The sequence below is a fragment of the Haplochromis burtoni genome, unplaced genomic scaffold (assembly GCF_018398535.1).
Source record: "Haplochromis burtoni strain Fernald_Lab_line unplaced genomic scaffold, NCSU_Asbu1 Contig_59, whole genome shotgun sequence".
In the NCBI taxonomy this organism is placed as follows: domain Eukaryota; kingdom Metazoa; phylum Chordata; class Actinopteri; order Cichliformes; family Cichlidae; genus Haplochromis; species Haplochromis burtoni.
In genome coordinates, this window is record NW_024582420.1 from 606,213 (window position 1) to 627,780 (window position 21,568).

General features: G+C 39.9%; 1 protein-coding gene across 3 annotated transcripts in view; it reads left to right on the forward strand.

Annotated features, from left to right (window-relative positions):
- Nucleotides 1–21,568, forward strand: part of ankrd11 (ankyrin repeat domain 11) — a 111,759-nt gene that overhangs the window by 1,451 nt on the left and 88,740 nt on the right. The window lies entirely within an intron of this gene.

A 21,568-nucleotide genomic window follows, 5' to 3' on the forward strand; every position in this document is an offset into this window, starting at 1 on the left:
CCTTTAAAAAATATGAAGGAAAGACACAACATGGTGGGGTTTGAGGAAATTGAATATGGAGGAGAAGCTTGCCACTTTGGTGCAGTACCAGTGCTGAGGAGAACACTGCAGTGCCGTTGGTGGTGTTTTATACCAAGATACTGAGTGTTGAAGCTTGTTGGGGCGTTCATGTTGACTACACTGCAGAGGCAGTGATGCATATCTCTGTCTCCCTTGAGCTTGCGTAGGTTCTGTTTGTCTGTGCTATAGTTAAAGCCTCAGTTCCTTTGCTGTTACAGCACAGACTGTTCATGTCCACATGAAGATGGTGATGTGCAGGATTTATGTGTGAAATTTGTGCCTTAGCAGAAATGTAAACAAATTTGGTCTCCAGTAGAGCTGGGCGATAAAGATCATTGAAATCTCTTTCTCTCAATAGAAATACGAGCAATAGAAATCACGGACAACATGAAAAGCGAGGGACAATGCTGAACCAGTCATGTGGCTGAAATAGAGTTACGTCCACATCAGGTTAGATTGACACACAGAGCATAGTATGTGCAGCGAGCAGCAACTCATGTGCTATTGTTTGGGCTACTGCAACTATACACACTAGCACATTAGGAGCGCTTGGCGAGATAAAATGCAAAATTATTACAGAAAACTGTTAATGAAAACCCAGTTAACAGTGTTACTGAAGTGGCACCCCAATGGACATAGACCAAGGGTCAAAAGATGAGGGTACGATTGAAAAGAAGAGTCAGAACAAACTGCCAGCTGCGTTGTTTCCACAAAGGCAGTTAACACAAGCGATTGCTTTTACCCTCTGAAGCATTGCCATCCTTCAGAGTACGCACAATACACTCCAGACTATTTCTTCCATACCATTTCTGTCATATCATGAATGCTTACTTTATTGTAAAAGACGCAATGACAGAAAGTGCAGTTGAAAATGTTGGATTTAAGTAGCTGATTCAATTAACTAACCCTAGTTAACATTTCTCTTGAGCAGCACTTTACCAGCTCTACACGGAGTGCAGAGCTGGTAAAGTGAATGTTGAATGAGTCATACTTTGCTAACATGTTGGATTTTTGGTCACGTTGCACGTCTGATCCATGTATGAGCCTCACTGCCCATTTCATTGAGACACTATTGCACTTCTCGTGCCTTTAAGAAATGTATGTGTATATGTTTTTGCCTTGGAGCATAGGCAGACCATCATTCAGTGACTTTGTCAGTTTTGCGTATGTTCTCCTTTGTTTCCTTGTGAACTTTGATTTGTACATTTGATTTGTATTTGAATTTTTTGTTCAAAGATATTAGTGATAACTGCCATCCTGGTTGAATTCAGCTGAATTGCATGTCCCTTTTGGTTCCCCTTACTGATGCCTCTGTTTCTAAAATTGCTACCAAGGAAACAAGACATATACTCTCACTGTAACAGGAAGTGGAGTTTTGCTGGGCTTTGATAGGTTATGAGCCTGGATTCAGGAAGGCTGACTTCTGTGATTTTGCTCTTCTGCTGCCCAAGAGTAGTTTTCATGTCTGAGAATAATCTCAAGGGTCCCCCAAAATGTAGAAAATAATTTTGCCTGTGTGTCCATCCCCACTAATCCATTTTCATTTTAAGCCCTAGGTTGTTGCTTGTTTTCCACTAGCATTCTCATTACTGTGGCGTTTTGGGACCAATAAAATGGAGCTTTCTGCTGACCCAGTTTTAAAACTCTGGGCTTGTGTTTTGGTCTGGACAGACAGATACTTAAACTTGTGAAAAGGCCACCACAGATGAGCACCTTCCCTTCTTGACAGCGATTTATCAAAGTCATCCTAGAAGCAATTCTCGCCACTCAACAGCCATCTTGTTAACAAATTTGGGCAGTTATTTTGATGCCCCTTTTTATAATTGTAGAACAAGTCTGAGCTCTTATTTTCAGTAGTCACCGGAACAAAATCAGAATGTACAGAATCCCCTGCTCATACAGATTTCAATTCACTCTAAAATAAGAATTGAAGAGCTGTTCCTTTTTTCCCCCTCGCGTGAGATATGCATGTACTTGTATGTGTATGTTGTGATGCTGACTGTATGCAGTTTCTCAGTCAGCATCTCTGGCTAATCCCATTAGAACACTTGAACCACATGCCTTGATTCTTTCTGGTTACAGATTTAATTGATCAAGTGATAAGGGCACTCTGTTATATCTTTACCTTTATCTTTAGTAGATGTGGCCTCCAACACATAGCTGACACTTGTAAATCTCTGCTGTGCGTAACTGCAAGTTTATCAACTGGAATTGGCTCATGTGATTTCCAGCTTGGATGCTGATTGGCTCTTTTCCTGTTACAGAATTCTCCTATAGAGTCATGAACGTTTGCGTGCCATGTCTCTGATCCTGTCAATTAGGGCTGCACGATTAATCGTTAGAAAATCTCGATTCATACTTATGTGCGATCTCATTTCCAAATGACAACGATTAAAAAAAAAAAAAGACGACGACGACGATTGTACCGCATTTTGATCCGGGACGTAATCTGCATGAAAACAAGCGCTCACTCTTCCTGCTCAACAAATGACAAGGGCGGAGCCTTATACCACGTGATACAGAAGCTGCCGTGTGATGCTAAAATTAGCAGAGAAAAAACAACGGAGAGCACGACAGGGATGACGAGAAAGTGACAGGAGAAAATCCGTCCCGGTCAACCACCCAAACATCAGTAACGGGAACCTTATACAGCGCTTCCCTATACACGTCGAACTCCCGCAGGCACAAAGAAATTAAGAAGGCTATCACTTATCACCTGACCAAACATATGGCTCCCATCAACACTGTGCAAAACGAGGGATTTAGGAAAATGATCAACACCCTAGACAAACGCTACACAGTGCCGTCCCGCAACTATTTTTCTATTGTTGCACTACCTGCTCTATACACGCAGCGTCGAGCAACGGTGGAGACGGAATTTCAAGCAGTACAACAACAAAACGTGAGACATTTGTTGTTTTTAGGTTTATTTATCGTTTTTATGTTCAGTCTCAACTGTTACGAAGTTGATGTGGAGTTAATAAGTGCAATAAATATTTATACTGGAAAAGAAAATCGTGAGAGAATCGTGATCTCAATTCTAAGCCAAAAAAATCGTGATTCTCATTTTATGCAAAATCGTGCAGCCCTACTGTCAATTACAAATTTAAGTTAAACTTAAGCCATCTCATACATACACATTTAATAGCTTTATCTTCTTGGTGTGGTTACTTTTCACATTGTTAATAATAATACTGTCACTACCATTATTTCCATTAGGCATGCACCAGTTCAACTTCTTTCTTTCCAGTATGACACTAAAACATTGGCTTAGAGCATCTGCTGATTTGAAGAGTTAAATAGTAAGCCGTGGTCTTCATTGTGGGGAACAGACTGGTAATTGATCTTTTATGTTTCACAGGGTATCAGTATAAAATGTACCAGATAAATACATCCAAGAATACATTTATTCATTTGGTATTTATTTGTAAAATAATAAATAACACAGTGACAAAAGCAAAAACAAAACCTAAAGTATCTAACATTTAAGACGAGTGTGTGTTTAGGATATTGTGCTTTTTATAGTTCTGTTAGTGAGTTGCTGTGAATGCACCTCGCACAATAATGTAACACAAACTTGCACAACATACTCGCGATGCATGTTGGCAGGAGAAGAGTGAAGTGAATTAATTCCATGTTATTTTATCATAATTGTAAAAACATCTTTTTAACAAGTATCACACAAAGAGCATAATGAGTGAGAGACGCCAACAGCCTATACATCAACATCATCTTCACTTTTCAGTCATTGCAGAGCACTTGAATAGTGCGGTTATATCAAACAACAATGCAAACATAAAGAGTTACTGCTGGCATACCATCTTGAAAGTGACAAAGCTTTTACCTTCCCCCATGCTAGCAGCTTATCCACCACTGCTGACAAGAATGTTGCACGAACATGAATATCTATCTCAGCTTTTTTGGTCTGGTTTTGACCAATACCTGCTCCAAATTACTACGTCCCTAGTTGCTTCAGAAGCTCATGTTGTGTTCTGACAGCACGATTGCCTTAAATTTGTGTGTTACCTGATTTATAAAAACACTCATGCACAGTGTTTGCGATTAATCGTGTGTTGTGTGTTCACGGGCAGTTTGTGTAGACAGAGATTATCTGAAACTTTGCTTAAACACTTGTCTGGACAGAGATTAGTGTCGATGCAGCCTTACTCAACCTCTGAGGTGTACGGATATCGGCCAGCTGTTAAGCATGTTGTAAACCTTAGTGCTCTGTTTTTCCTCTTCAGTCTTCTGTCTCATTCAAAGATGGACTACCTTTGTTTTGTTTGTTGTTGTTGTGTTTTTTATTTTTATTTTTTTTTGTTAATGATGAAAAGCTGGTATGAAGGTGAACAAGTCGATGTATTATGCACAAACAACAGAATGGCAAGGAAGAGAACAAGACCTGCTTGATTGCTCTGTTTGGCTGGCTTGACAGTAGCTGTTGCACAGGACAGACAACCAGGCTATTATTGTTAGCAAATCAAGTGATAACCCGTCAGAAGTACAGAATAATGAATTATGCTTAGTTATCAAAAAAACTCAAGCTAAGTAAAGGTAAAATGCAGCAACAGTTGTTCAGTAGCCCTTATGCTTAAAAATATGACTGAGTACTAATAACTATTCAGCAACATGCTTTACTATATTCCTTCAAATGACTGCGGTGGTTTGCAGGTTGTTATTGTGCGTGTTTACTAATTGACCCTGCAAATCTATTTAACTGCTCAATTTCAGTTTTGTCTTTTTAGAGAAGCTGTACTGAACATGTACTTATTGAAATTAATTGTGTGCGTATACCGTGCTTTTTTTTATTTATTGGGTTTTTTGTTTTGGTTTTTTTTTTGGGGTTGTAGGGGGTTTTGTGTGTGTGTTGTGTTTTATTTCTATTTTTTTGAACATTTGACAAAATTTGACCTATAGTTTTGGGTAGAGTGATTATAGTACACTTTAAATTTATAGGATTAGGTTGTGTACAGCAGTATAAGTTTGTGGCGCTGATTCTATTTTTTGTAGAAGGTGGTGTATGACTGTTATTTCAATAGAATATATGGCTAAATTTCACATTTGTTTATGTAAGGGGTTGTCTTAAAAAATGTTGTGATATTTACACCGTTGCCAACATTTATGTGTGCAGCATTGAGGGGAAAAAAAGAGTGGTCGTGTGTTTTCTGCTCTCATGTGTTATATAATAATGCAATCCAAAGGTGCCTGGCGCAGTGTTGCAGTACTCTTTGCAGATCCATCTTTAGCTGAAATGGAAGGATAAAACAGTTGTGTTGGTCGTAAGAGAGAAAAGAAGCCTTTAGCTGCAACTCGAGCACTCACTCTGCCTGCCTTCTGTCAATGCAGCGTCTCCCCTCCCCCTCTTGTACTGAGAGTGTGGTCCTTTTAGGTAAACAAGCATGGCTACTCCTATTTCTTGCATCTGCCTGTCTGGCCCCCCCTTTCTTCATGTTTAGTTTTTTTCTCTTCCTCCTTGTTTGAGTTGTGTAAATCTTTTATAGCCGCTCTGTTCTAACAGTACAATCTCAGTGGATACTCAAATGGCATCGGAAGCCCTTTGAAATTCAGTCTAGTCCTTTGCCCCCTCCTCTGTCCTCGAAGCGAAATGGAACAAAATGGCGGGCCCCAATGCTGCTGTTTCCCTCAGGGACTGTAGAGCCTCGTTTCAGGTTTTAGAAGGTCCTGATGGTTGATGGAGTCTTTAACTCGTGTTAGATTCTGCTTACTTGCTAGCCTTCCGCTGCAGCACTTTTGATAATATTTTCTCTTCCCTGAGTCTCTGCACATCAAAGGGAAAAGGTTTTCTACTTGGGCATGCTACTACTTCTCCAGAAATGTTTTTTTTTTTCCTTCTTTTTTCCCCCACAGACTTGGCTTTTGATCTTTCTGATCGAAGCTTGAAAATGGAATATTTTTCACTCTTATTTTCCAGGGAAACCTATTGATATGCTAAATTATAATTTTTAGATATGCAGAAAATGTCAAAACTTTTATCACACAGTAGTATACTCCAGGGTTCGATTTATTTAGAGGTCATAAATGCCGTATGGCGTGAGCTGACCTATGCCCTAGATAGTTTGCCTTCTGGCTAAGATATCTGTAGGTGCGTAGGCCAATGTTTAGTCACACTTTTAGTTCCATTCTGATTGACTCCAAAGAGGCTCAGGCACAAAGTAAACCTAATGTTTGTACGAGCATGTCTTCATAGTTTCATTTGTTATGTTTTTCTAGATATGCTACTGTTCACATTCTACATATGACTCCACGTGTGTCTTAAGGAATAATTAATAGTTGAAAGTCTTGGCTATAAAAAGCTTCATCTCATTTGTCCATTCAAACTGAAAGTGTCTAAATTGGTAACACTATTAGGCAAATGGCTGCATTCTTCAATCTGGGCAGGCATGAATTAGGGGTGTTGTAAATCTGGAGACAACAGTTGGTGTTTGAGTGTACGGCTGAGCAGTAGACTGCATGGAATGATGTATTATCCATATGTGGGGTTGGAAATGTCCTGAGGTTAGTCGGCCAGGTCTCTAAGCTAATGGCGCAGACAGTCTGTGTGATGCGTCCCTCTGGGCACCGCTGTCCTGGTCTGTTCAGATTGTCTCTGACACACGGGGAAAAGACATGACAGGGTGCTTATCTGATCTCTCACCTTCTATGTTTCTCCCTTCTAATTTACAGATTATTTTAAATGGCTTTTCCATGTCCTTCCAGTGCTTAAATGATGCATCTGTGGTTTTAAACCCTCTGAAAAGCTGTGTTTTCTCAGTCAGAGGCTTTTGTGAATGCCATTAGCTCTTTAAATGGCTTTTGTGTAAATCACTGTTTTAAAGATGATTTGTCAGAGCCGTTGTTGCTGCCTGTAATGTGGTTCTTCTGTACAGATGTACACTTGGAAGTTGGTGGCTTCTGCATAGACAAGCCAGTGTGGTCATAGCAAATTGGCAGGCATGCAGCCGTCTGCACGAAGCCTAATGTGGACCTTCTCAAGAGTTATGTTACCCAGACCAAAGTGGAACCTTTCATACTTAGAAACGTATAATACACCACTGTACTGCTGAGCTTGCAATATACCAGTGTAAGCACAGTGGAACAGAGAAGAGGAGAGAAACTATTTGGATTTGCTGTGCAAATTCCCATCAGTGTTCAAAGTTGTGTTGACAGCCTTCTCTTTCTACATGACATATTAATAGAAGAATCATGCCACACTGATTGTAAGCACTCTATATGAAAGACATTTTGGGTCTGTTCCTTTCTGTTCGCTGCAGTGATCTTGTTTTTTGTCTGTTACTTACCTTTGTCATCTTCTGATAAAATAAAATATGTTTTTGTTTTATTGCCGAGTTGAGAAATGGTTTCATTCTGACAACAATTATGCTCAGAGGCCCACAGCTATATCAGCTTTCTGCTGTCCTGTAGTGCCTTCTTTATTTTGGGACTAAGCTATAAGCTTAGACTTGGGTAAGGGGGTTAGGACAATGTGCTGAGTGGGGGAGGGTAGAGTGGGGTGGCCTGGCTGAATCTCAATCACAGAGACCCTTTCGCAGGAGCAGTGCTGGCCTTTTGATGGGCCAGCTGCAGCCATTCATGCACCCATTTACATTGAAATGCAACAACAGGAAGGGGGGAGGGGATGGCTGTAGGGAGATGGGCCTCTGCGCCTGTGCCGGTGGGATGTGAATGAAAAGTAAAGGCAAACCTAAATACCAGAGAGACAAGATCTGCTCGTATACATGCATCCATTATCCCCCGCCCCTACCCCCAATGCTGCGGGGTAGTATATGTAACACAAAGGGTCTGAGCACCCTTTTTGACTAGTACAAGCATTTTCACAACTCTGCTGTTTTCTGTCTTTACAATCAGGCTGGTTTCTATAAAGAGCTTGTGATTCTCGCCACTGTCCATGTTAACAGTACTCTTCTCTTCACCTATTGTTAATGTTGTTGTACTTTGCCTTCTTCATGTTTTGTTTTGGTTTTTTTTTTTTTGGTAATTGCCTTCAGTTGTGTGACATACTTTGTCAAAGCTTATTTATGGATCCTGCATGGGCCATGAAGTTTCAAGTTCTTGTTTCTGGCTTGCTGTAATGGAGGTCATTGCTCTATTGGTAGAAGAGGCCTGGTCCATTATTCATTAGGGGCTTCAGACATAAACTGTAGTTCAGACAAATGAGGCCACTGTGTCAACACTGTCAGTTCCTCTAGCTTTCCAGGATAACTTGGATGTCCTCGTAGTTGTGCATGTGACACTGTTGAAGGATATTGGGGGAATGTGTTAAAGCCATGCTTAGACTGGCCGTAGCATTGCATCAAAAACTGCAGGCTTTTCAGTCTGAAGCATGAAAAAAACACAGATGAAAGCCTGAACTCTTTCTCACAGCGCACTGTAACATCCTCTAATAAATATACATCATTGGCCTTTCATATACGTTTAACTGCACATTTATTGGGGAGAGACCTACTCACGATTATTCAAATGAATAAATTATATGCATTTGTACAATGGTTCTGTTATTTACAAAAGAGTTACTTATCCGTATTTAAGGTACTCTGCTAATTTTACACTCGAGACCAAATTTAGAACATTTTGTGGACATTTCCTGTTCGGTAAAACCTTTATTGTGACTTTGTTGAACTGGTACATGAAGGCTGTTAGTGAAGCTCTTAACAGTTAACAGCTAGGACAAGTGAGAAGAGGTCATGTGTACGGGACACTACATAAACTACATATGTCTGGAGCTTATCATGAAAGTTTGGGGAGGTAGAAAGATAACACGACTTTGTCACTTTCTGTTTTGTGCAGTCTCACATAACCACATTTCTATTGTCCACGTGTTTGCAGCTGAAGGTGCGCCCACAGGGTTTGTAAACCATACATGACACACAGGCTGGCGAGAAGGAAAAAGGACAAAGCTGCTGCTGTAGACAAAGTCACTTTTTATGATGACTTAATTCTAAAATATACCAGAAATACAAGTTATTTTTGTCAGTATTGACATTAACAAGGAGGCAGTTCCTCCGTAGAGGGAATTTGTTTTTGTTGAGGTTTGTTGGTTTGTCTCTGTTAGTTTCTGGATAAATGGAAAAGCTAGCAGACCTATTGATACGTAACCTAGTGTAGAGGTTAAACATGAGAAATAAAAGAACCCCATTAAACCGTGGTAAGGATCCAGATTACTTTCATTATAATTAGGACATAATGTGCTGGGCAGACGTAGCCATTTTTTCTTTTTTAATGTTGGACAAAGGCCTTTTGTCCTTGATTAATTATTTGGTCTGTAGGACAGATTTAGGGTGACTGTAGGTGGTTCAAAACTGCTTCCATTTGAAAATGATTGAGGCTGCTGTGCACCGCTCTTCAAGTGCTGCAGAATATATTTTAATCCTTCCTGAGATCTGTATGTTGAGACCACCCAGTCTCACAGGAACATTTCTCTCAACCTCATGGCTTCATTCTTAGCCTGACATATGCCATAAACTCTAGATATCTAGACAACCTTTCCAGAGTATTTTAGTCAAACACAGTCCACTCAAGTTGTAGAAGTATCTCACGTCCTATTTGCAAAAGTAGGATGCACCGTAATGGTCACAACAAAGAGCAAATTTTAATCCACGTGATATAGTTGCTTATGTACTGAGTTTCATTTAACATAAACTCAAATTCCCCCAAATCCCATTTCTCTGTTATCAGCCAATCCTGACATTAATGCCCTGCAGTTTGGCCAAAAAACTGAAACTGTTGCTCATTCTCCAGTAGTGAATTAAGTAGCAAGGGGTTTTCCTGCCTTAAAATGTCCCTTTGGGGGGAGGGGTGACTGGTTACTGTAGTTAACATGATTGCCTATTATGCTGCATACACAGAGCACAAAAATATTATGGAACATATATTTGTAACCTGATTGACATAAAGCTGTGCACTTTTAGGGGGTTTACATTTTTAACATATTCTAAACAAAAGTCAATTATACTGAAGTACATAACAAATCTGATTCATTTTTTTTATTTCAACATTTTAAGTGTGGAGGGAATTATCTTTTGGGGCTAACAAAAAAATTCCCTGAAACCAGTAGCTAATGTGTTTAACCCAGCTGTCATCAAGCAATGGAAAATCACATCATCTCAGTCAGCCTGCAACAGGGACTTTCCCTGCTGAATATGTGGCAGCTCAGAGCAGTTTCTTAAAGCTACAGGCTAACATGTGTTTGGCTCTCAGACTGGGCTTGTACGTCCGCATTGTATTTCTGTGTCACACACTGTGATACTTCATAGATGTTTGTTTTTTGCCCAAAAAGGAAGCAGTCTAAATGAGAAGTGGAAAACAGGAGAACAGGAAATGTATAAGGCATTTGAAGTTGGTCTGGAGCAGCCATTAATCTTTCCAGCATTCGCTGTGTTTGTCTTCCAAAGCCTGAAACAGTTGCAGATCTGTGATTGGATGACTGCAGTTAACGAGAGACTGATCCTTTTTTTTTTTTATGCTAAAACCTTCTGTCCTATAAATATACTACCTTGTTTTTGTGCCCATCTGTGTGTTTCTGAGTGTGTGTGTGTGTGTGTGTGTGTGTGTGTGTGTGTGACTGTGTCACTCATACTCCCTGCATTGAATCTTTTTATAGAAACGGCAGCTAGCAGTGTAATCTCTGGTGTGGATGTAGGGCAGTCTTTTATTCCTCCTCATTACTTATGCAAAGCCAGTTTTCACCCACAATCAGAGCATAGCCTGTTTTGAATGTACAGTTTTGTTTTTATTTTTAGAGAAAGGTGTTGGAGGAGGACCACATTAGTGCTTTAAAGTTTCAGCACTTGTACTAGAAATTGTGCATGTGTGCGATCGTGTTGCTTCTCCCTTTAATATAATTCTAAAACCTATTGCCTCATTTTCCAATGCATAATTATCTTGCAGGATTCTGTTTACATTAGCTTTGTGAGCACAGCACAGTTTTGTAGGTTTTTGAACTGCAACCCCCCCCCCCCCCCATTACATTCATCCTCCAACAAGCACCTCTAAGACATGTAGCAGAATATGTTTGTTTTTTTTATTATTTAGCAAGCGAGCTCTCAAGGCTTTGATATTGATGCCAAACCCTTAATTGTTTTTAAATCTCCAGAACTTCTAATGTGCTTCTATTTTAAAGTGCCTGTTTAATTTCCTGCAATTTTTGTCAGAAACTATTGATACTTCAGAGTGTCATTATAACCGGTAAGCTTTTGGGATCATTAGATGTTGTTATATATGTTAAGAGTGTTTGCAGAAGGATATAAAAAATAAATTTATCAAAACTGACCTGTTTTGCTCATATCCTGCGGCATATTTTTATTTTTGGAATCTAGCTTTGCATACTTCGTTGTTCAAAATCATGCTTAAAGGTAGAGGTCCTCTGTTCATCCTTTGTCTGAAACAAAACATATTAGCTTCCTTTAAGCTGTCTATCTTCTGATTGGTTGCACCTTGCAAACAAAAGGTTTGAACAGTGAATGGATGGAGCTGCTGTGCTTAGAGAGAGCTGTGTGCTTTTGTCATTAGGGATATCCTGTCTTACTGGTATTAAATCAAAGAGTAGAAAGAGAAACTCTGAAAGTAAGGCTTTAGATTAGTCTAAATCATGAGATTTATGATTTATAACTTGTACATACACACACCTTACTATTTGACAATGGCAATTTAATTGCATGTAAATAATGACAGAAAATAATGAAAAGCATAGTAAATTCATTTTAAAGCTAGTGAGTGTTTTCTTTTTTTTTCTTTTCTTTTTTTTTTATGGTCACTTCTCTGGGGTTTTGGTCCTTCAGAATAAATAAAGGTTTAATGTCTCGCTTGCCTCCTTTGCCATGCCAGCGCAACGTAATTTTCCTCAATTCGATTGTTGATTTGTACTTGTATGGATATGCTCTTCATGTAGCCATTTGCCACAAATGCATGCTTGTCATACTCACGTGCAACATATCTGTTTAATTTCATCATATTGCCCTCTGTGATTCCTGGATAGATGATATTGTCTGCTGAACTCAGCCCCGCTGTGCGCTGTTATGCTGCTCTCTCACACATTTGGCTCGACTCCACTCATGTCCTCTTGCTTTTCACATCCCAGCCCTCTGTTCTCTCCCCTCTCTCCAGCTTCCACTTTGCCTCAGCCACCATTTCCTTCGCATTTCAGAGCCCAGAAATATGCTTGCACACTGCATCCTCACATGCTCATCTACCCTCTCTCTGACAGTCTCCTCCCCCATCTCCACCTCTATGCAGTAGCCTTGGTTCCTCAGGAAGCACTGTGTGCAGGAGGCTAAGGGCGTTGAACCTAACTGTTTGCCTTGTTTCCTACCATGACAACAGTCGATAGTAAATTATAAGCACACACCAACAGGATTAATTTACAGGAATGCAAGTCAAAAGGCTGGTGGATTTCGATGTCGAAGCATAGGCACTATATAAAACTTAGGGTAAAGCTGACTGTTTCATTTTTACTGAGCATAATATAATCAGAATGTAAGTATAAAGAGTTGCCCAAGAGCAGTTAAAGGTTTCTGCATTTCTTGACTTTTATATTTCTACAGGATGAGTATGTGTCTTGTTTTCTTAAAATCAATTACCTTTGCTTCATATAGGGAGCTTTAGGTAGAAAGATTTGTGTGAAGTGAGGGGAACAATTTTCACTCGCGTACAAGTGCACCTTGATAAATAAAATGCTGTGTTGTAATACTGCCGTTGCTGTTCTCTTGGTGATGTATTAATAGTATTTTTTTTAATATTAAATGGCCACTATCCAGACTGCTGTGTTTTTCTGCTCTAGTGAGTACATGGCAGTCATACCTCCACAGAAAGAGTGGAGAGAGTTAGTAGCTTGGTTTTCATCCATGAGATTAAAGTGCTCTGCAGCAACCTCATGTGCAATTTGTCTTCTTGCGTCTTAGGAGTAAGAGAAGGAAAAAAAATACACAATACACAAAAAATACACAATCTATATCCTTTATCGGGATACTGCGTGTTGTCATAGCATTTTTAGCTTCAGTGACAGATCTTTAGAGGGTAGTATTTGCTTAACAGAAGCATATATAGCCAGAGACTAATGTAGCTGTTTCTTCCACGCTTTCCAGTAGTTTCCCTGCTTTAACACATACACACTGTGTGTTGGTGCTTAGACAGCTTCCTAATGGGAACAAAATGGGAAATCTAAGAGAAACACAGTGTTTGTGTGTGGCTGCATAGGGATGCTGCCAGTAAACTCAACAGAACATGTTGAAAGTCTGAAATGGCTTCTTGTGAATTGTGTGGTTTTGTGCAGTTACTCTTACCAGTATATAAACTAGGACGTGTCTTCATACCTGTTTTCACTCATGATTCTTGTTTCACTCACATGTAGCACACAACAGGAGATGCTCCCTATCAGACCTAATCTGATATCTAATACTGAAAATGCTCCATGATGAGTGTTCATCTTCTAACTTACAATAACCTGGGTTACTAGGCATTCATTGAAATGCATGTTGGTCTAATCCTGATTCAAAAATCTGACTGGGTATTGCCAGTAATGTGGGCCAGTCTGTTGACTCAAGTTCTATGTCGTTCCTTGTTTACTTCGTCACATGTCAGATGCAGCTCATGGGAGGGCTAATAAAGCATAGAGGAAGCTAACGGCAAAGAGGCAGCAGATTAGAGATATTTCGTTCCTGCTTCACTAACTTTTATTTCTATGTTGCAAAAGTTTTTTACTTAACTGCAAACTGTGGGGACGTCAAAGGGGTCATGAATAAAAAGCTCCAGCGATGATGCCTTGGCTTCTCTTAGTCTCTTCAGTCAGATATTTTAATAGGCAGATGCTTTTAGTACTAATTGGGAAGCTTTTATTAATAGTATAGTTTTAATATAATGTGTATGTTTTGTTAAGTAAAAGATGTAGAGAATTGCTGTACATTTTAAAATACATGTCTAATTATAAAGTTTAACTTACAAAACTTACAGCATTCACATATGCTGTGGCCCTTTGGATGTACTCGGTATGTCCATACGATATTCAGACTCTTTTACTACATTTTCAAGCATGTTTGGAGTCTATGTAGCCAATGCTGTTATGCTACATACTGTCAAACTCAGAAATCCCTTCTTTCTACTAGCACATATATCTGATGAAAGGCTGCAGAATTAAAGCACTTCTAAATGGGATGATTCTTTTTGATACACCCCTTAATCTCACTATTGCAGTATTTTAGCTCCACAATTTTGTTTGTGTGTCTGTGTAAGTACTTGATGACTATGACTTGTAGAGTTGTTTTGACTTTTGACTGTGTTCTGATGTATTATTTTTCTAATAAATACAAATTTAGTTGTTGCGTATTTTTTGGATGTCTTTATTTGCTACAGGCTTTTGCGTTTAAGTCAAGCCTGATGTTATCTTATCGGGACCTCGGGAGGAAATCAGTGTTGTGGAAATGACAAACTATTCACTAGTAGGGATGGTTACAAAGCTTTCTTCTTTTTGAATGCGAGATACATGTTGTTTGTCTTGTAGTATGTTTTGTAATAATAATAATTTTAAAAAAATTGCTCGACTTAAAAAAGACGTACAAGCAGAGCGCAGTGGTCAGCGCAACACAAATTTTGGGCCATTCAGTCTAGCTAGCATTTAGACCATGCCACATCCTATGTGAAGGAGCGTTTAGACATAAAAGAATAATCCTCAGTCTCTTACCACCATATAAAATGCAGTATTATTTTACTATGCTATTGTGTCCATATTCTGTATCAGCAGATACCTGAAGTCAAATTTGTCTAGTTAGACTGGTGCCTCCCTAACTTTTGCATTCGCCATTCTTAAAACCAACCCAAATGAGCTATGTTGGTCATCAAATGGACTCTGTTAGCAGGGTTAAATATCTACTCCCACCGTGTTGGACATTGGCATTTTTACATGCTCTGTTGTAGGGCTGGGCGATATATCGAGTTTTTTAAAAATATCAATATATTTTCATACGAGATATAAGATGTGACAATATCCTTTATATCGATATAGTCTATGTTACGTTATAATTATACTTGTGGAGCCACAAGTTTGCCTCTATTTCGTCCACTTTTGTCTCTACGCAACGTTACTCGGCCTCGCCTCTCCTTCACTGAATACAACTCCCCCTCCCCCATAGCTTCACCTGCAGGCAGCGACCAGATGGACACGGCAAATCTCCGTTAGCGAGTTGTGGGGCTGGACGGCGTCAACGTGTTAGCGAGCTAACCGCGCTAACGAGCTAACCACGCTAACGACATGCAGCCCACAGGGGCTGCACGGCCTAAAATCATTTCATTTTCTCAAAAGTTGACAGTGCGCCTTATGCATGAATTCTGGTTGTGCTTACTGACCGCGAACCGATCTTAGGTGGTACACGGCGCTCAGCAATCTGTCAAAAAAATGTTTTACGACTTTGGTAAGCTACGGACCTGCAGCGCTTGATGGATTGTCGGAGCATTACGGCTACCGTAGTCTGGAGCCTCGCAGAGTGATACGTACTGTGCTTCGACGTAATATTACCGTATTGTGTGTGTATAAGGACCATAAATGGCACCTGTTAAGAGACATGGTTACGAAGCGGATTTCAAACTCCAGGCTGTCAGTCACGCAGTAGAAGTTGGGAACAGAGCAGCTGTGAAATCTGTCTTTGTTATTATGCTCAGCATCTGTTAGTTTACATTTTGACTGCACAATTATGAGCTTTTTGTTATGCACAAAAACAACATTGTTTTCTTTTATTTATGGAGCATGATTATTTAATAAATGCTGATAATTTATTTTTGAGTAATTTCTTCATGTAAATCTATTCTGTATGTAAATAAAAATGCCTGTGTGACATCTGGGACACAGGGTGACTAAGAACTCTTTTTGTTCTTAACTTATGGCTTTAAAAAATATCGAGATATATATCTTATATCGCCATCCAGCTAAAAAATATCGAGATATGAATTTTGGGTCATATCGCCCAGCCCTACTCTGTTGTCAGTTAATGTGTAGGTTTTAGTGCATTTGACAATGGCTCATGTCAGCTATGTGGATAATAATAATAATTCTATCACACATCAATGCTGCAGTTCTGTACTGTCCAATAATTGTTCTTATCATGTTATCTGTATCTTCTAGAGAGGCATGCTGTTTTATGGAGAACAGACTGTGTTTAAAGAAATCCATTTCATAACAGTGTGTAGAACTGGCAAGCTGGCTTTGTAGCTGGATATTTGATTTAGTGTATGTGTTGAGACAATGTGTGTCAGCTGGAGATATTTATTAAATGCCTGCTTTTTTACTGGCTAAGAAATGTGTGGGTGAGCGGATGGCTGCAGGCTTTTAGAACCAGCACAGTTGACTCGTTCTGTGGTGTTAGAGCATGTGCGGGTGTTTATGTACCATGTGCTGCTACTCCTCCATTTCCAATATTCATAGAGCTCTGTCTTTCACTGAAACCATGGCAACAGAAAATGACAAATGGCAGAACTGTGGAAATGCTCAGGTTGTGTGCGAGGCTTAATGGCTGAGCAAGCTTTCTCGGTTTAAACATTTTTTTTTTTTTTTTTTTTTGTGTAAACCGCATCAGTGAACACCATGGCTGGCCTTTTCCTACTCTACAATCCTATTGTTTAACACGAGCGGCACAATAAATACATTTTTCATTTTGCAGTCCCATATCTTAGCTCTTTTAGTTTAGTATGTTTGCAGACAGCAGTGTGTGTAGTCCATCAGACATTGCAGTGCAATTTTCGGCTTTGTACGTCTTTTAAAAAAGGCGAGCAGGAAATATTTGTGTTCAACTAGCCTATAGCTTTAAGTGAGGAAAAGCCATTTCTAATAAATGGAACAAAAATATTTCAGATGAACAAATAGTAAAATGCTGGTTTTCATATTACAGACTATAGATTTAATGTGATGTGTAATGTGATCTTATTGTATGTGTTTGCAATAGAAGGATCCTGTGTGTGTGTGTGTGTGTGTGTGTGTGTGTGTGTGTGTGTGTGTCTGAAATTTTAAGCTTAAGGAAGTTGGTCCTATGAAAACCCCCTTTTAAATGACATTCCATATCAATCACATGATATGAAGAAAGGAAGAGAAGAAACAAGCGTAGCGTAGTTGGAATGTACTGATGGAGAGAATGGGTCTGAAAGGCACTGCTGTTTTTGGCAGTTTTTTCTGGAGCATCAACCAGTGCCTCTGCTGTAAAATAGGACAGTGGCAGGCCAGCAAATCCACCCACTCCAGCCTACACCATGTTGACACCAATGTGCAGGTTTATATTGCAAAATATAGCAAGGGTTCTTAGAAGAAAACGTGTTTTGGATTTAACGTATTTGAAATCCGTCACTGTGTGAAATGGATGTATGTGACCATGACTCCCTACAGCACCTGTTTGCAATGTTGTTATGATTTTGGCAGCTGTATATTAAGAAATTATTAGGAACATAAGACTTTCCTTGCTCCTCATTTTCATGTCTTTAACTACTGAACTCTAGTAATGTTTAGTATTCATTCTGACTGCAAAAAGTGGCTATTTTTAGCTTTAGATTGGACAAATCTTGCTCAGTCTACTTTTCTCACACCCACACTTGTAACATATGAGCACAAGTTGCATGCTCTTTTATTTTTCTCCTTTGTTTATATGGATCCCTGTGATGATTAACCAGTTGAAATCCCATGGATGTTTCACCTAGTGAGATAAGATTGTCCTCTGCCGTAATCTTTGCTCTCGTGATGAGACCTTGGATTCTATTTTAATTTTTAAAAAGCACCTCTGAAATATGAATTTCACAGCTATAGTGCTTTCATTGCGGTCCTTCATTTTAATTCTGTCTATATTAGATAAAAGGCTCACTGGAAATGATCGTTTTTTACAGTAAAACGAGAAGCATTCTTTTTCTGAAGACCACCCTGTATATGCCCTAGCTGTATATTGAGAACACATGCAAGCTTCATCTCGAGTCCAGCATTTGAAAAGATGTATTTTGAATGTGAGGATTTTTTTCCCTCAGTCCAGAGAGCTTGTTACCTTGACAACAGTGGAGCCGTAGTGAAGGGAGCTGAGCGTGCGAGCGTGTGAGCTGAGCTTGCCGCGGCATGGCTGTGCCGAACAAACAAGCGCTGTCGCTAACTGTGTCACGAGTGCTGCTGCTGCTGCTGCTGCCTTCTCATTGCAGCCCTTCTCCCCCTCCCCTCACTCCTCTTCTTTCTTTTGATATCAGGCTTTTATATAGCTGGTTTGTTGTTCAGCTGGTATCCACCCTTCACAGCCCTCCAACAGACTCTCCTTCTTATGTTTTCTAAAGAAGCAGTTTGTCCCAACTCCCTGCTTCCTTATTCACCCACTTATTCTGTTTATTTTTCCTCCGTTCTTCCATGCTGAAGCATGAGTGTATGTGGTGTTTATATTTTTTTATTTATTCATTTATTTTTTAAATAAAGCTTCAAATGATGGCGTATGCATTGGTGGCTCGTGCTGGAGATGTGTAGGATCGCTGTGCTCTGGTCCCTCCCTGCAGAAACCAGCCTTTATCAATAATGTAGATGTTTTTGAAGAGGAGATGTGCGGTGTGCATCTCTTTTTCTCTCTCCTCCCCTTGGCCCATCCTCCCTCCCCACAGCTGTCTACCCACACCCTCCAGTATCAGGTTTCCCCTCCAGTGTTTGCGCATAGAGGAGCAGATGACTGAATCTAATTAGTTAAAATATTACAATAAGGCCTGATACCTGATCCTTTGACATACTGCAGGCTGAACCCGGGCTGTTCTGCTGAGCTGCTGTTGCTTCATATTGTTTATCTCAGACTCAATATAACCACGGGTTTATCATCAACACCAGGCACCCTTCAGATGCTATTAATGGTTTACATGTGATGTTACGTCCATATGGGGACCCCCACCTCAAGGGCAAAGCAAGACTTTATTTCAGTACAAGCCAATTTTTTTTTTTTTTTTTTTTTTTTTTTTTTTGTTATCAGGTGTGTTTCGGCAAAATGGTGGTTGCAGATAGTTATTCCAGGGTTTCCACCAGAAAAGTCATTAAGGATTGGTGGCTGTGACTGGGAATCAGGGGAGGGTGGGTTGCAATTTAATGTAACATTCAATTACTGTGGCTTTATCCACCCGTGAAACAGTAATTGTGTGCCACAGACGAAACAGCAGACACAGTGGGTGAGAGGGTGACAGAGTTTGTTGGTTTTTTACCCTTTTCCTGAACTTTGTACAGTGTGGAATTTGTGGATGTACGTGAGCAGATGTCTGTTGAACAGGTAAAACTATATTAGGTTACTAAGTGAAGATGCTCATCTAATTGTGGCTTTGATTTAAAAAATATTTATATACATGATGCTTAATCATAGTACTTAGTACTTTCAGTTAAATGTACTAATGACTTGCCATTTAGTTTGATCACAGCTCCCTGCAGTATTGCAGCTAAAAGCTAACCCACCCTTATGAACCCTCCTTCTTCATGAATGGTGGATCATCTAAAGCTGCAAGAATATTTTGGGGACAATTGAAAATAAGGTTTAATTAGATTTACAACATAGGGTAGTTAGTCTAATATCACTGCTTATATACAGACCATTTACCATTTGTCTCTACTGCTCTGCTATTCTCTCTGCAGTGATCCTGAAAATAACCTCACATGAATCTATGTAAAGTACCTACCTAATGTTGGCTTAGCATAATGGTTCTAGTGTAAGTGGAGTGATTATCGGCAAGACGTATGTAAATAAGTGGCCCTCTGGAATAGTGCTGGGCCATATTCCAGAGGGCGTTCATGGTAATACCGGTATAATGTTGGGCAACGATAAGAAAATGAAATATCGCGATAGAATATGGGTAAAACGCACACGCCTTTGTTTTCATATGCACATGGCGGAAAAAGCATGCCGGCGGCAGAGAATGAGAAGGGCGAAAGCGGATCGGTGAATGAAACGGATGAACCAGAATTGGTTTGTAAAAATGCTGCAACTTCAGTGGTGTGGAACTGGTTTAGCGTTCGTCCGTCAGATACACAACAAAGCACTATTTTTGGTAGAGTGTGCAAGTGGGTCGTCGTTATTACCGTGTTTTTTGGAAAATACAGCACACTTAAAATCAATCCTTTGATTTTTCTGAAAATCGACAGTGCCCCTTATAATCCCGTGTGCCTTATGTATGAGTTCTGGTTGTGTTTACTGACCTGGAAACAATTTTATGTGGTACACGGCGCTCGAAAAACTGTCAAATGTTTTAGTACGACTTTGCTGAGCTACGAAGCCGCATCGCTTGATGGATTGTCGGAGCATTACGGCTATCGTAGGCAGGAGCCTGGGGGAGTGATAACATTACCGTGTGTGTGTGTGTGTGTGTGTGTGTGTGTGTGTAACCTCTTTTTAAGTTTTGTGGATGTTATACATGGTTATACTGAGGATATGTCAGCCAGTTTCCACTGGAAATGCCTTTTGGTTAAACTGTCAGCAAGGAATTTGCATTTGTGCTGTTAAATTTTTATATAACTTTAATGCAGATAAAAACAGCTGCTTGTTTAAGTGAAAATACATTGATGGTGGGGGGGTTTACACTAATAAAGTTGTGGAGTCGTAAAGTATTTTGTCTAGTGTCAATTATATCGTCAGTTATATCGTTATCGCAAATTTTCAAATGCATATCGTGATAAATATTTTTGGTCATATCGCCCTGCTCTACTCTGGAAGGACCTTGCTGTTTTTAGTGATTGAAATATTGATCACATATATCCAAAAATTGTTCATAGAGTTCTCTTTTTTTGAGACATAAAATAGTTTACAACAACAGGAAATTTATTTTGAATGTCTTCATAGTTTTATTTTGGAGATACAGCAATTTTTATATACTGCAGGAAAAACGGGGCAGCACGGTGGCACGGTGGTTAGCACTGTTGCCGCACAGCAAGAAGGTCCTGAGTTCAATTCCACCATCAGGCCAGGGTCTTTCTGTGTGGAGTTTGCATGTTCTCCCCGTGTTTGCGTGGGTTCTCTCCGGGTACTCCGGCTTCCTCCCACCGTCCAAAGACATGCAGCTTGTGGGGATAGGTTAATTGATTAATCCAAATTGTCACTAGGTGTGAATGTGCGAGTGAATGTGAGTGTGAATGGTTGTCTGTCCCTTGTGTTAGCCCTGCGACAGACTGGCGACCTGTCCAGGGTGTACCCCGCCTTTCGCCCTATGACAGCTGGGATAGGCTCCAGCGCCCCCCGCGACCCTGAAAAGGATAAGCGGAAGCGAATGGATGGATGCAGGAAAAACGAAAAACAATCCTATGATGCAAATTTGCAAAGCAAACAGCATGTGCATCAAATAAATTATTCCAGCTAGGGCTGGGCCATATTATACCGTTCACGGTAATACCGGTATAATGTTAGGCAACGATAGGAAAATGAAATATCGCGATAGAATGAGTAAAACGCGCATGCGCAGTGCCTTTGTTTTCATACGCACATGGCCGATTGTTGAGTGAAACAGATGAACCAGAATTGGTTTGTAAAAATGGTGCAAC